We start from the raw sequence: 17,428 nt of genomic DNA on the forward strand, positions 1-17,428 counted from the left end.
TCAAAGAGATAAACAGCAAGGAGTATTTTAGCAGTTTGACTCCAGCTCCATACAGGGGGCTTCAGTCCACGTTTAGATACATGACGTGAATTTAATAAATACTTTTATTCTTATGTTGTTTTCCCTTTAAGAAAATGTGTCTCTGGCTTTTGTGATTTGTGAACTGGAGGTGGAGTCACTAGTTGTATTTCAGACGATGCTCAACTTAGCTTGAGGAGACTAAATATGTACATAACAAGAAAGCAATGTCAATGTATTGGTTATGTATGATTTAACACACTATCCTTTTAGGAATGTCAAAAGGAAGACTTTTTTTACATTATTTACAGAATCATTCCAAGTCAAATCAAATTCAGATGTAAATGTCTGCAGTTTCTTGCGGTAAATCCAATACCTATTCCTGCTTATTCCTGAATTTGCAAGCACCATTTTCTGTCTGAAGTATTTTGTACGTCTCTTTGTTGGACTTAAAGGTGAGGTATGTAATTCACTTCAGAAACACTTTTTGTTATATTCCATGGAATGCTCTTAACATCCCGATAGCAATGAATATATTAAATGCTTTGACAATAAATACATACAAAATGTCATCTGTGGAAAACGTGGTACTGTAAAAAGCACGACCAATCATCTGAGCCGGCCCGGCTAAAATAACTGGATGGCCTACCTGCCTGTCAGCCTTCCATCAGTGCACAAACTTATCTCATGCTCTCATTGGTCATGTGCGCGTTCGTGTGTGTTGGAGGAGGGGCTCTGTAAGGAAGTCTGAAGGAAGGGAAAAACACGAAGTTTTTTCGGCTGCGTACTTTCAAAATGCTAGCGCACTCGAGCTGGTTTCTCCATTCTTACCCAACCTATCTTTAATGGCTTTCATTGCCAACAGCTACACTGTAGCTATTTTGCAGAAAATAAAGCCTTTACATCTTTCAAGGTTCATCTTTTAATAATTCACAGTATAAGAGCCTTTTTATCCAAACAATTTAATATTTATACATATTTAAAAAGACATGCTTTAGCAAAATACAAAGAAAAGAAAGAAAAAGTCCAGGGTCATCCAAACAAATGTAGAAGGCAAAGTAGCCAAGGTCTTGAATAAATGGATATGAAAAATGTGAAAAAGCATTTTCTCAAAATCATGCAACTGAATCAAAAATCGTGGCACAAACTAAAGGGTGATAGAAAGACAGTAGCTCGTGACTAAAATGGCAAATGCTAGTGATACAAAACAGATGTGAGTGTTGGAGAAGCACAGAATCACAGAGAGGCTGCATTTTCTCTCCAAAGCCTCTTGATCTTACCGCATTCAAGACAGATGACTAAAGTCTGACCAATGCTTTCCGTCCGTAGATACAAAATGTCAAGGGGATTAAACCCAAAGAAGCAGGCTGTTGCATTGGAGACTCAATCTTTGCCTCCTCTGTGCTTCTCTGATGTGTTGCTTGTGTGTACTGGGCAAGGATCAAAAACATGTCCTAACTCTATAAACATAGAAATAGGCAGCACAATCAAGTAAGATGTGTCCCTGATAAATATTAAAAGAGAGGCATTTTCTTATTTATTTCTAACTGTGCTTATGCAGCATCCTCACTATTCACTCTGGGGCCGAGTCGACAATGGGAGCAACACAACAACATCATTCTTGATGTAATTACAATGAATATGCATTTACTTTCTGGGGCCATGTATATTCCGTTTACACATAATCGGATGGGGCAGCAGCACAGCCGAGCACGGGGACAAACTAAACACGAGCAGAATTAGGAAGGACGTATAGAGGAAAAAGCTTTCACTTTCATTTGAATAAATTGTGACAGTCACACAAAGCTTAAGCTGTGTGTATAAATCTGCTCACAAGACATACTTGTATACGTTAGTGCCCTCGTTTGAATTCCCCACTGGCAAGCTAATGGCCGTCACTCTGCACTGAGTTCATACGGCAGTTAGCGCTAATAAAGGCCCGACCACACTTTGAATCATCTCCACGTTTAGACAATCACTCTACTTTGAATGCCATTTTTGAGCTTTAAGCATATTTTGATTATTTTTTGGCCCAATATCATGAATTGCTATTATTTTAGCCAGATATGGATATATTTCACGCCCATCCTTATGGCGTTTCAAACCTAATAATTGACTCATTATCTGGTTCCAATCAGTAAATGAGGTGGTCGATTTTCCCTTGAATTAAAGCCACGGGAAAAGCCGATCCGCCCAATTATCAGGAAGTAATGCGTCATGTTTAGATCTGCCCAAATCAATCCGACCAATGAAAAACGAAAGAGTTGTAATCAGTCGGACCGAACGGGGTTTCTCAGCGTTTCTTGTGGCCTGTAGACGCTTTTATTGGAGCATTGTTAGAGAGCCATTCTGAATCATTTTGATCATTTATTCATGTCTGAAGCCTCTGAAACAATGTACAAATAACACTACTTTGTAAAGGCGTGCAATAGATACGCAGAAGTCAGATTTTGCGTGCATATGATACTCCCACGTTACGTTTGTTATGAACGTATTTTAAATGCGTTTATTTTCTACATATCTTTGCTATTTATTAACCCTAACTTTAAGCCAATAAGCTGCTGTGTCATTTATTGTCCCGCAAACATTAAAACTGTCATTGGAACGGCGATCAAGCCTGAAGCCACAGAGCTCTTTGTTTTAATGTTTGAGGTGCAATATCAGCGTATCATATGCACGCAAAATCGGAACTCTGCGTATCTATTGCGCGCCTTTGCAAAGTCGTCTCATTTGTACGCAGACTGTGAGACCGGGTTGCTGAAATAGAACTAGCTCCAGCTCACGGGTTCATTCTGTTTTTGTTTGTCTCATACATTGGTAAGCTAAGTTTCAGCAGAACTTTCAAGGTGCATCAATAATGAGAAGATTGTTTTCATGTTTATTTTCTTTTTGATCTTCTCAACCAATCCCTTTGTATATTGTACAAGGGAGCCTGGATTAACTGGTCTCAGAGCGGTAAATACAGCAGTGGTAATCTGCAGAGGTGTTTGGTGCTGTCTGTGAGCACAATAGGACTCAAATTTAGAGATTTAAAGCGAGAAAACTACATAATAAAAAGAGCTGTGTACCAGTGCCACATGACACCAGAGAAGAGTTGCTTTGAGAAGACGAAGATGACTCGAAGCTTTTGTTCATTTAAGTCGCATTACTCCAACAATGAATGGTATTATGGCAGACTAACACAAGCACTGCTGCAAATTCATATGCATACTCAAATGTGGACTGCAGGTACACAAACACAACTCTTGCCAAAGTGGCGTGATTATTAGGAAATAAAAGATTAGCATTCAGTTGAAATTCCCACATTCATTCACAAGAACAAATCACACCGTTTCAAACACTTACAAAGCAGTTGTAGAACGTTGAGTGAGAGAGAGTTATTGTTCTGTTGTTGATAGGTTTACCGGCATGCTACGAAGAATGTGTGTAAAACACTCTCTTTCTCACATAAATACACTTCTCTCAGGTCTCTTTTTGTGCGTATTCCTGCAGGCGAAGACATTAGCAGCAATCTTCTGACAGCTTAATAATGCATCACAAAAATGGGACTGGCTTAAATTAGAGGGACAAGTCAGTTCCTTATGCTTCTTTAACACACACACACATTACGATTCCATAGACACTTACTTTTTGTTTGTGTTGCTGTCTCTTCTTTTCTTTTTTTCCAACGACAATGAGCCAAGTCCTCTCACCTTTATTAGTTTAGATCGTTCAGGCTAAGGTCTGAGTTTGAGCATTAAGATTAGCTTCTTATTTAGAGGGTTAATCAAATATCTTGGTGTTGACTTTCTGACTGACCTATTTGGCCCAAAACCTAAAGCTAAAAGAACTCTTATTAGACTGAATATACTTACACACTAAAGAAAATTATGATAATGTGTATATTATCTTGAGATCCCAATGGGTAATGACATGCTCTTTCCAGCACAATGTCATCTCATTGCTCACCTCATCATTTTCTCTTTTAACTTGATGCGAGGTAGCAAAAGTCTTTTTGGAAGTTTGTTATGCAATGTCATCATTTAAAAGTGCATAGTAAGCTCAAACAAAGCAGAGCAGGGCGGTTTGAAAATCAAATTCAGTGATCTAAATTTGGATGATTTTCATTGTGCAGTAAAGTGCCATGCATTACTTCTATTGTGAACCTTAACAATGAAATAGATCATTGGTTTGTGCGATGATAAACAACTTACACACTTGATTAAGGTAAGGAACAAATCAGGGTCATATTCTAATGAAAACAATGTTAAGAATTGACTAGCAGAGACATCACTGCTTCCAGGAGCTGCTGACGTGCTGCTTCGCCTCTCCCTGTCAGAATATAGGCAATGCACTTAGTCTAAAACGCCTCATTTACCATGCTTTGTGGGTGGGCCCTCTTTCACAGTGACACTGTAAAATAATTGGCTAAGATCTATTTTGGTAGGTCTATTTTCATAGATTTAATGTGTTAGTATTGCTTTCAAAGTGCATCTCTTCAATTAATCAAATGTTCAACCATTACCAAACTACCAGACTCCCCATAGAGGGTCAGAGTTCCACACACTGAATCCCATGGGAAAACTGCAACATCAAATACCTTAAAATAATCACTACACCTTCATGCCATAAGCTGGCTTATGAGACGGCTGAGCTCACAGAGTGCTTGATCATACCTGCTACCAGAGATCAAACGGTGACAAAAGGTTGATCTGAAAATATAAACAACTGCCCAACCCTGAGGGGTGTCATCAAAGTGAATGTGGTTGATGAAACAGGAAGGCAAAGGCACAGGAGAGTGCACATTTAAGCCCCGAGTGCTGTACCTGAGCGCCCTTTGAGCTCTGTAGTGACCGCAGCACTTCTAACAGAGCAGTCAGAGTACACTAAGCCGGAATACCACCTTCAGCTCAACAGCTCTCTTTATGGACACTGCTCCGGGAGGTTGGGGGATCATTTTAGTGGGTGTCAGGGTAAATCCTCCTGCTTTTGAGACAATTTCCAAAACCCGAGCAGCAGGGAGTCTGAACAGTCTGTAAGTGAAGGCGAGAATGAGAGATTGGCAACGAAAAGCAACAGAGGGATGGAAGAAGAAGAAGCATGGGCTACAGAAGAAAGAAAGAGAGGTGAAATAATGGCAGGATGAAGCATGAGCCAGATGGAGGGGAGAAAAGCTCGCTTGCCTGCTCTAGAGTGTGTGTGTGTGTGTGTGTGTGTGTGTGTGTGTGTGTGTGTGTGTGTGTGTGTGTGTGTGTGTGTGTGTGTGTGTGTGTGTGTGTGTGCAGCAGACTGAGTAAGCCTCCCTTTATTTGTTGTAAGGATTAAGAGGACAGCTCCAACACATGCACATTCTCGGGCTTAATGCGGTGACAGACTGAACACATTCACAACTGTGGGTGCGTGAAAAAACTGTGCACACACACACACACACATATTGGGCTGTAGAAATGAGGAGCACATTCAACAACTCTTGATGAAGGCTCCACCACAGGATCAGAAGCGATGACAAAGACAGTTTAATACACAGAGTGGGACGCTTTGAAGGCCGAGACATACTGTTGACACTTCAAGAGGGCTGTGATGTAATGTGATTAGCATTGGTGTCCCGCAGTATTTTCATATCTCACTTCTTTTTTTTTTTTAATCTGGGCTGTTAAGCAGAGTTTCTTCCCTCATCTGAATGTGTGTTTCCCTGAGACAGAGTGGTGTGCTCCTGCATGAGTAAGCTTAACCCAGTGTGGTCACACAGGTCAAACACTATCATACCAATTCCCTGGGTTTGAGTAGCTGCTAATCTCAGCTGGCTCGGGACTGGATTATCCAATTAAAAGACTCTGACCCCTGCAGTGACCCACTCAGCACCGAGCAGAGAAGCACACACTGCCACTGTAAGAGATAAACAGGACAGGATGGATCTTTGGAAGTAAAGGTAGGAATTGGAAAGATTTTCAGTCATTACTTTCTTAAAGTGGGTGAAATTGTACCTACATTTGATATATTGAAATTGTTATTTTCTTCCAAACTCAGCCATTTATTGACTTTGAAAGGTAAACTCACTGGTTAAATTATAGTGCCGGTTGCACACCCAAAGCCTCATTCCCTGACTCATCTAAACTTAAGTTTAACACACTAAAGTTTCAAAGCATTATACTTCTCAAGCTGAAATGGAGAATCAACAGATTAGTAACTGATATGGTCTGATAAAATATTCATACGGTTTTATTTTTCATCAATACAAACATTGGTGCTAGTTTCTTTTTATTGTATTTATTGGAATTGTGGATTATCGGTTTCAGGGAAATCTGCTTTACAGAGTACGGAACAAATAACAAAGAATATTCATTATTAACAACATGCAGGCTGACTTTGTGGACGTCACATCAGAGCCTTAAACTCAAGATATAAAAGCCAAACACTTGATACCTTAGAAAGACAGACTGCTGCAATGTGGCCACAGATTGGCTGGTTAGATTACGTATCATCATTAAAAGTATTTGCTTGGATAAATTCCCAAAAAGTATAGCAGTGGCATCAACTTGACATTAAATAGTTCCAATACACATCTAATCAATGTTAACCATGCTACATTTTTCAAAAAGTGTTCAAACTTGTGTTATTGGTTATTTTATGTTGAACTCGTTTGCCTGTTCCATTAAATCCCATCTCTTGATGTTAATTATTTCCTCTTGCGCAAGTAGACCGCGTCAGTCAACTGTGCCCTTGCTGATTTGATCAGCGGAAATTGTTTTCATTTTAATAATCAGAAACCAATTTTAGAGGCTTCCAACAGATTCACGACAAGAATGCTGCATGCCGTCTCTGCTGCACTGATGTTTGTTTACTGCATTCACTTCACAGCGCTAGAGATTCACCCCATAAAACTGTCAGTCAGACAGTGAGAGACACACACACACACACACACACACACACACACACACACACACACACACACACACACACACACACACACACACACACACACACACACACACACACACACACACACACACACACACACACACACACACACACACACACACACACACACACACACACACACACACACACACACACACACACACACACACACACACACACACACACACACACACACACACACGTCTGTGACCTATATATGAGTAGGCAATGCAGCAACTCCTTTACCTCAGAACCCAAGCCGACTGAGCTATTCGATTCTGCGTTGTGGAGCGTCAACATCACTGTATGTAAAATCCATTCCATCATTAACTGTTATCAAAAAGATGCTTTCAGAAATAAACAAGTAAAACAGACTTGTGCTGTTATTACAGCGATCACACGGCACAATGTTTCTTCTGCGAGGCATTGTTGTACCGTGTAAAAACATACATTTCAGATAAAAACTGTTCAGTTGTCTTTTCAATTTAATCTATTAGAAAGCTGCAGCTGATTCAGAACGCTGCTGCTCGAGTCCTCACTAACACTAAGAAAGTGGATCACATCACTCCTGTTCTGAAGTCTTTACACTGGCCTCCTGGTTTATAAAGCACTGAATGGTTTAGGCCCAAAATACATTTCTGACCTCCTGCTAAATGATGAACCATCCAGATCTCTCAGGTCTTCAGGGACTGGTCAGCTTTCTGTCCCCAGAGTCAGAACTAAACATGGTAAAGCAGCATTCAGTTATTATGCTCCAAATATCTGGAACAAACTCCCAGAAACCTGCAGGTCCTCTGCAACTCTTACTACTTTTAAATCCAGGCTGAAGACTTTTCTTTTTGTCGCTGCTTTTAATTGAACTATTCACATCTTAGACTGCACTGTAACTTTTATCCATGTATCTTTTCTTTTAATGTTTATTTTATTAACTTTTCTTTTTAATGACTGATTTTTAAATGCCATTTTCTTAATGTCTTTCATTTTTTGTAAAGCACTTTGAATTGCCTTGTGTTGAAAAGTGCTATATAAATAAACTTGCCTTGCCTTGCAGAAAACTGCCTCTGCTGCCATGTGATCCAAATGTAGGATATTGGTTTAAACATAGTAAATAATGTGTGTATATACAGTATATCATGGTTTCAGTGGTTTGCCATGTTAGAATATGGTTAGAATACATTTTCCATCTCTAACCAATCCAACTTTATTTATAAACCACTTTAAAACCTCCAGACCAGTGCTGCACAGAGAAGTACAAAATCACAAAGCGCAGCTCACAAATCTAATAAAAAGGTAAGAACAAAAATATAATAAAAACAATATACCATTTAAAAGCAATGAAAGCCACAATCTACAAAGTGCAGAACGCTACAGAGAAGAGGTGGGTTTTAAGATCGTGAAGACGTGCCGTTTGTAATCGTACACGTCTCCAAGGCACTAACCTCCCCTACAGGCACCGATAAGTTCTTTAACACAGTGTTCGTCATTCACTGTACTGACACACCCCAGGGCAGGATGCAAAAAAGTCTGATGTCAAACTCCAAGCATGGAAAACTCAACATTAATGGCTGCTGAAACAGTAACCGTGTAATAGCAGGAAACTGATTAGTTGCTCTTTTAGCACCAACATAAGGGGATGAGAATATACGCATTATGTTTGTTAGCACAGAAAATAAAAAAAGGGAACACACACACTCTGCCAAATACTCAGGCTTGTTTACTCTGCGAGAGTGAGCAAGTTAAATGTGCGCATGAGAGCGTGTATGTGATGCAAGCAGGATGTAACAAGCGCTGAGAAGTTTCCTTTAACTCAGAGTGTCATGCTGGCTCTGTGTCCCACACCTTCTCGCATCAAAGACGAGCCAAGGAGAACAGACGCATGAGAGGGATGAGAGCCAAGCCTTAAAAAAAAAAAATCCAAGAAGAGAGGAAAACAGATGCAACACTTTTTCTCTGACGGAAAGCTTAACCTCCTCTTGGGAGTACTGCCAAATTTAGAATCAGTACAAATACAGATTTGCTTGATCATCGAGGCCAATGTATCTGCAGCTTAATAATAGATTTAAAAATAAAGATGTTCCTTGAGAGTTTTTTGAAGAACAGCTCAACCACAATCTAAAAAGGTGAGACGAGCCTTTTTGTGTTAAAGAATCTTTGAGGCCGAAGCGTGTACACTTCCTTTCTCGCGGTTCTCCTTTGCCTTTGATTTAACAGATTGTACTGAAATGAATAAAGCTCACCAATTGCTTTCCAGCAAACCGTCCCCGACATTCACTGAAGGTTGTCCCGCTCAGAATGAGTTTCAGCCACCTCACAAAGCCCCCGAATAAAGACACAAGTTATGGTTTCTCTATTTTTCAGGGTCAGTGCTTTTATGAGTGCAGGTTTTTGGCCTGGAGTGAAAGAGAGGCAGTCGGTGGATGGGGAACAAAGGAACAGGAGAACAAATGAATAGAGGAGCTGAATAATTCAATTTGGAGAGCAAAAATGTAATCTCAAATTAGACTTTGAGATGAAGTCAGCACCACACACACACACACACACACACACACACACACACACACACACACACACACACACACACACACACACACACACACACACACACACACACACACACACACACACACACACACACACACACACACACACACACACACACACACACACACACACACACACACACACACACACACACACACACACACACACACACACACACACACACACACACACACACACACACACACACACACACACACACACACACACACACACACACACACACACACACACACACTTCAGGGTTGCGCACCAAAAGACATAGGACTTAGATGAAAGGCTTTGTAGTACAGAGAAGGAAATAACATGGATTCATCTTGGGGCTACACAGCGGACCCTCCTAACCTGTGGCTTCACTTTTACCTCTTTACAACCTCCTGTGGTTCCCGCTTCACAAGTAAGTATTGACACCTTTATTTCTGTATTCTTATTAACCAACAACAGGAGGTTGTGTGCGCAGATTCCTGTGTAAGCATGGGGTAAATCCGGGGCTGTGGGGCAGATTAGTGGCAGGTTATGTTGGCACCTTGGTGGAAAGGCACAGTAAATCTGAGGCATTCACAACCCAGCTGGCACTTGGTAAATAAATCATATCTCAGCAGCGAGATTTAGAGAGTGAATCATTGCCTGGCATCACAACAGGCAACAGTGACGGGGACTACCGTGCCTTGTTGGCCTCCTCCATACAGCCTTACATTTGATTGAGATCAAGGGAACAACGTAGGATTCAGACGCTAACAGAAAGAGGTTAATGAGTATAAAATATATACAGTGCATTCATTTTACACACAGATAAACACCTATTCAAATGGTGTTACCAGAATTCTTAAATAGCAAATGAAAAATCCAGTTTCAGGTTTACTGAATTATCTGGATAACTTCCTGAGGAAAACCCAGAACCACAAAACATCTGGAACATGAACTGATGACCAGAGACTCATTTCAGGGAATCACTGGTGTGGTGTTCTAATGCACATATCATGTAGTAGATGCAGGCAACATCCCATCGCCCCGTTTTGCAAACAAAGTGTGGAACTGACAGTCAGCTATCACCCTCCAGAGAGCCATAGCATAGCTGTAGAGATGTCTTTTTTACACCTATTGTTAACGATGGCTGCATTAAGAAGAAAAAAAAGACAATAGACAATGCAATATCTAGCTGCAAATCTTTTTAGGCAGCTCAGTTCAGATGTGACAAGAAAACTCATTTATTATTTGTAAAACCCCAGAAGTGATATTCCTTTTGCATGCTAGGTCTCATCACAAAAAGAGTATTGAAATCAAGGTTATTAGCCTGCCAAACTGCAATACTGTATGTTACAGAATGTCAAAGAAATATTATATTTTGTTTCCAGATTATGAACTATGGCGGATGTCGTACCATGTGGAGGTGTTCCTCAGGAAGCGGGATGGAGAAGGGGGGGGGGGGTTATTTCATGACTAAAACAAGCCCAGAGGCTTCTCCAGATGCCTCATCTGAATAAATGAGTCCCTTTAAATCAATAAGTCATCTACCCTCTGTGAAGAGTACTGCGGCGACACAAACATCGAAGATAAATACGCATCACATCCATATACATACTTTCATATAAACAGTCATACTAGTAAGAAAGAGAAATGCAGACTGCCAAAAACTGAGACACCTGCTTTATCATGTGATGGAAAACTATGGATATTTTCACACTACGAATCCTTTATTTCAAATGTTGTTAATACCAAATAACCTTTGGTAGCTGATGAGTAAGTCATAAATAGACAGAAATAATAATATCACTGAGAGGCAATCTTTACCATAACACTTCTTAAGAAGCAACATAATGCAGGGGCAGCTGGTGTTAGCGCAGTTTTACAATCATGTTGCTCAACCACTTTGGCCCTCCGGTACAGTACAAACATGGCAGTGAAACAAAGCAAACTTCATGGAAGGACCCACTTTCAAACTTTGTGTTTCTTATTATTTGCATGTACAGCACTTTGGCTCGACTAAAAATCGTTTGTAAAATGGGCTATATAAATAAAACCTGATTTGATTCTAAAGATATGAAAGACCCCTTCCAATTTTACACACACACACAATGGTTAAGATTATACAAAATAAAAACAGATGTTATGAATATCATATAACATGTCTTATTATAAATCCCCCTAAGTTCTACACAATGGCCCTTTAAATAACAATCATAAAGCTTTAAAAAGTGATAACTTACTGACTGTTTCTTTATCTGTTGCTGTTGTGTTTAAAGATAAAGGTCAAAATCTGCCTAAGTACATAATGATCTCCAGATTCAAATGGAGGCTCTGCTCTTCTTTTTAAAAGTCCCCTATTATACAGTTTTTCATCAATATATTATAGGTCTCAGTCAGATATATACAAATCATGTCTCTGAAGAGTTTGGCTCGAAATACCAAACAGATCATGGTATTGGTGTTTAGCATCCCATAATCCCCTCTGTTTCAGCCCTGTTTCAAAAGTGCTGATTATGTGTCTGTTACTTTAGATGAAAATAAGGTGCCACTCCCCACGCCCCTCTGAGAGATATTTTGTTAAATAGAACACAATGGTGCTCTAGGAGGAGATTCAGGTGATAAGGTGGGGTGGGGTTTTACCTTGGTTGGTGATTGGCTAATGGTTACACCAGCCAAAAAACATTATTACATCATAAAGTGGCCAAAATCTGATCAGCCCATTTTCAGACAGGTTTTTATATAAATGGATCAGGGCAAAAAGAGAGAATCTTTTTTTCCTGAAACTATCAGAATCTCTTTACACAGAGGGGACACATGTTTATGTATAAAAGACATATGTTGCGTAATAGTTCCCCTTTAATTTAATTTTTCATTATCATGCTTAAGAGTCATTCCATACCGACTCACCATCAATTGCCAGTTCATTTCCTGTATATATGATCCCTTTACTCAGAGTGAACATTATTAGAGTTGAAGTATCGCCGTCGTATCAGCTGTTGTGAAACTCAAAACTCAGTCACCCATCCCAAAAATTCCAATAAACCACATTACAAGGACCCTGAAACTAAAGGAGCCAAATGGAATTCAGACATCATTAATTTTTATTATTCACGCCTGTGCTTTTCCTACATGTCAAAATGTCTATGGAAAAATATCTGTTTGACTGACAATAGCCAAAAGCTAAATGCATGATTCCAAACTATAACACCAAAATAAACCAGCCCAAGGTGTTATGCGCCTCTCAAACTGAACACAACTGATCCGCTGGTCTAAAAAGCACTTATAATCCTCTATGTAGCATCACCCTTTAATGTAAAAGCTCTGTGACTTTAGAGCTGTTTTGCATTTCAATCCCCTTCAGTTTGACAGATGTGATGGTGCCTCTTCTTAATCACTCACTGCCATAGAAATATTGCCAACAGTGCTAAAGTGACAGCCGTTAGAGGAACAACGGAAATAGAGGAGAAGAGACTGAGAAGGAAAATGTCAAAAGACAGACAGTTTGAAAAAGGGGAAAGATAAGGCAAGTTATTTTTTTGCTGTCTGTTCTTCAAGTTCAAATGGCCAACATGTGGAGGAAGAGTGCAGCTTTACTGAAATGAGGCGCGGACACCATAGATATTTGGATTGAGGCGCGTGTCAAAATGACAACTTCTCTTCTCCATCCTCATCTCTCTTGCTCAAAGAGAGCTCTCCATAGTCATGAATATTTCATTTTCAGACTTCTGAAAAAGAGAAGTGTGCTGTTTGTAGTTCCCCTGCTCTGCATACTAATGAGAAGCTTTTCCCTTTTTGGGGGAAAGAAAATGTCAGCGGAAATGGATGTGATGAGGAATCAGGATGAGGGATGCAGTAAGAACGGGGGCCTCATCAATGAAATCAAATTTGCACTCTGTACCACTGATTGAACAACTTTGCACCATTAATCTCACTTTATTGTTAAGGTAGCCCTGGGTGAAGGCTTTCCTTGCTTAGCAGTGTTAAAGAATTTTAGATTAAAATTCAAACCTCGTAAATCTTCAAAGCTATGAAAATTCTTCGATTGGGGTCATGCCCTCTCCGTGTCAGGCACAAGGACACCGAGCTATCCTTCTGTGTTAACCGTCACCTATTCTTAGAAAAGAATTCTATATAGAGTAATGTAAAAATGCCAGCAGCATGGTTTTGTGGAGTCCTACAAGTAAAGACGAACAGCTTGAATAAAGTGTCAATCCTGCTTTACATCCATGCCTTACAACTCACTTAATGGTTACGACTTACTTCTCTACAGGGGCGGTTCTAGGGGGGGCAGGGGGGGTCGTTTTTCTGGAGGGTCTAAAAGGTTCCTGAGGACTACGATTTAGTTGCGTTCACACCAAAAAGTCCCAGGAACTAAATTAGTTCTAGAGAACCTTTTTTACCCCCTTTTCAGTCCCTGCTAGAGAGCAGGGACTTTCGTGGGATAAAAAGGTTCCTTTGTCTGATTGGTTGGGCGGAATGCAAACCACGCCCCGTCAAACTCCCAAAAACTTTTGTGAAGCCGCCATTTTATTATCCTCGCATTGCATTATTAGCATTAGCCCAGCGCAGAAACGCAGAGAGACTAACTTATGACAACACAAAATAAAACATGGGAGCGGTGGATATGAGGTGTCGGCGTTCTGTACGTTTACTCGGAAGGCTTCAGTAGAAGCTGCTGGGAGTCCCAGCAGCTTCTACTGAAGCCAGTCCCTAACTCCGGGGACTTCGGGCCGGGGATTTTGAGCGGCAGTATACGCCGTGAAGTTGTTTGCGGCCTGCCAGTAAACCCAAAGCAGAAGAAGAAGAAGTGACGTCACTGGCTTCATTTGCCTAATCCACCCCCAGGAACTAATTTCCGGTGTGAACGCGATCTGTACTTAGTTCATGAGAACTAAAGAGTTCTCGGGAACCTTTGTGGGAAAAGTACTTGGTGTGAACGCGCCTATAGTCCTGCCTTGCTAAATAACAGAGCTAACAGCTAATATAAACAATTGAGGTTCCATTATGCAATCAGCTCTATTCACTAAGGATAAAATAGCTGTAAAATATAAGGTTAACAAGATGTGTTCAAATGTCATCATTGAAATACAATGTTTGAGGAGAAATGTGCATATAATTAATTGTTTGAAGAAAATGTTTTCACAAATTATATAAAATAGAAATTATGGGGAGTCATGACATGTTTAGCATCCTAACAGCTCTAAGCAGCTTATAATACACAATTATAATTACTAATGTCAGGATTAGTTTTCCAATCAAAGCAAATACAAATACTGTGTTTCATGCAAGTGTTCATTATAGATGACTAAGTGCAAAATACAACTGATAGCCTTACCTTGATGGACTCTAAATAGTTTTCCAGCAAACAATTAAAACAATCTTATCAATTAATATCCTTAATTTATAGTTGTTTGTATTGTATCTTTCTTTGTTCCTGCTTATTCCACTGCAATTCCTTCTCGCATTGCTCACCATTTCTGTATTACTCCCTTGTCATTAAAGCCCTTTTTCCCCTCTAAATTATGTCCTTCTTCCTTTTACTTTTAGTCTTTTTATCTCTTGGATCTGCTTATTTTCCCTGTACACTTCTCTTGCAAACTGCTCATCTTATTTCAGAGGTATTAGAGTGTGATTCATAAAACATCCAAGGACATCCCCACGTGTGTCCAATGAGAAGGCCAGCATGGTGCTGCTGATGCCTAAATCGGTCTCAACTCTTAATTAAACCCTGGGCTCCGTGGACCTAACTTATTAAAGACCCACAGTATGTAACACCCACACACACGCACACACACACACAAATATATAGCCAAGCCAATGTACTCACACACTTCCTTTAAGCTCACAACATGCCACCTTTAAGCTACCAAAGATGTAATGCATCTCAATATTTCACCTTCAGCATGCTGCTTAGTGACCCACTTGCAGAGAAATAAATTATTTGCTGGACTCTTTAAGCAGTAGCTCAGTACTGAAGGAAAATCTACATGGTAGCTACTGAGTGGAATTCACCAATCTAATAGAATTGGTGCTCTTTTAGTGTACAGCTTCGAAAATGGCAGAGAAGTTATAAGAATGAGAAGAGAGATGCAGAGTATACAACAACATTAACTTGGTCAAATGTGCACATTCAGACACACTGAAAAACTAAAAAGGGCAGAATGTTATTCAGCCATCTTAAACTCGAACATCTCACGTTTCTATATGAATGCTACTTCCTGCCGTTTGGGTAAATCACCAGTATGAATGCCTGCATATGACCACAACTCATAGGAGACAGTTTAATTCAGTGCCCTCCTTAATCCACTCGCAGGAGACACACATAATGAATCTACAGTCACGCGCTGTACATTAAATAATGTTCCTTCCGGTGTAACAGTGACAGAGTATGTCAATAAATTACATACCGGCAAAGCATCAACATTCAGTCATACATTACGAACTCCAGCCATTGAAACACTATTCCACACACGATTTATCCTCAATAACATTCATGACAGTCAGTAGCCAGTGCAGTTATTAGTGAGAAAATATGGAAAGTTTTTCATTTCATTCAATATTTAAATGTTGGCACAACAGGATTAAAACCCTTTTACATTTCAAACATCCTGTGGCTATATAAAGATACGCTTACACTAATAACGCCTATTCTTTCAGTCGCTTGGAAATCTGAGTAAATAAACATGACATTCATTAATAGAATCACTGTTACACAAAGTCAATATTTTAACTGAAACAGAAAATTGCTTTCCCACACTTGCTACTTGTATTATTAAAAGTGACTAAATCACAATCTTTGATAGCACACTGCACACACAGAACTTTCCTTCAGATATTGATACTCAGTTTTATTCAAATTAGTCTGCTAAATAATATAACTCAACAAGATGAAAGCCTTCTTAATCTCATAAAACCATCCCTGAGATAGAGAATAAAATCCCAAGTGCCCAAAACACTTTCCATGTTCTGCTCTTGAAATAATAAGCCTATAAAATTAACTAAATAGTTTTGAAGGAGCAGAAATAACTCATATTGTGCAGCAGCATTTGCAGATGGTAAACTGTGGTTTCACACAAAACTATGCCTAGATAGTTTGAAGAACACACATCCACAAAAACACACAAGTTCCTTTCATGTCTACTTCATTTATGCAGTGTCTATCTCTCAGGCTTGAAAAAACAACAACATAAGAGAGCCAAAATCTAAACTCCTAAGGCCCTGGCACTGATAGTCTAAGGCAGGCCTATATGAAATGCAGGCGGTTTGCCATGGTTAAACCAGTAGACCATAGACTGTATATATAAAAGGTTCAGACACATGCAGAGCTTAATTAGTTAAATGAATTCAGCTGCGGTGGTCCATCAAAGCAAACTTCCTCTATGCACCGGTTTATCAATCCCCACACATCTGTTGTTAGTGACACTTCTGCCAAACCTGCATTACGCCGACACTTATCACAGTCTATAAAAGCATGTATCAGAAAGACAAACCAACTTTTGCAAAGCTCATTAAAACCAGCGTTAAACAAGTTTTAAAAGAGGTAGCGGTCTTACAAGGTGTTTTCAATTGAATCCTCCAGTAGCAGAGATGGCGTTAGCTTCAATGTCAGCTCCTCAGTCACGGATATTTCTAACGCCTTGCTGTCGCTGTCCTCCTCAATGTTACTCCAGTACTTGTTTTTTTCTTAATTTTTTCTGCTTTAGCTAGTATGCTTTGGCTCATTAATGCTTCTTTAGCTAGTATGCTTTAGCTCATTAATGCTCTGTGCGTGCAGCATCGCCCCCTCCGGCCCGAGGCTAGTGAACAGGTGCTTCACAGCTTCAAATTAAATGCATTAGGCTATACAGTCTATGATTATAGTACACAGCATGAAAACAAATGAAGTAGAATGTATATAATGGAAACGCATATATTAACAATTAAAGCAACAGGACTGTCACAAACAAACCGAAATTAAAAGACAAATAAAACCAAAAGGCAGAGCAAA

At 39.8% G+C, this 17,428-nt stretch overlaps 1 protein-coding gene across 2 annotated transcripts in view; it reads right to left on the reverse strand.

Annotated features, from left to right (window-relative positions):
- LOC307043438 (uncharacterized protein) overlaps window positions 1–17,218 on the reverse strand; it is a 134,691-nt gene extending 117,473 nt beyond the window's left edge. For both annotated transcript variants that reach the window (XR_013809385.1, XM_079687892.1), the window contains exon 1: window positions 16,995–17,218. The gene's annotated coding sequence lies outside the window, so the exon portion shown is untranslated. The remainder of the gene's footprint in view (window positions 1–16,994) is intronic.
- Window positions 17,219–17,428: the final 210 nt, after the last annotated feature.

This window comes from Notothenia rossii, assembly GCF_949606895.1.
Source record: "Notothenia rossii genome assembly, chromosome: 6".
In the NCBI taxonomy this organism is placed as follows: domain Eukaryota; kingdom Metazoa; phylum Chordata; class Actinopteri; order Perciformes; family Nototheniidae; genus Notothenia; species Notothenia rossii.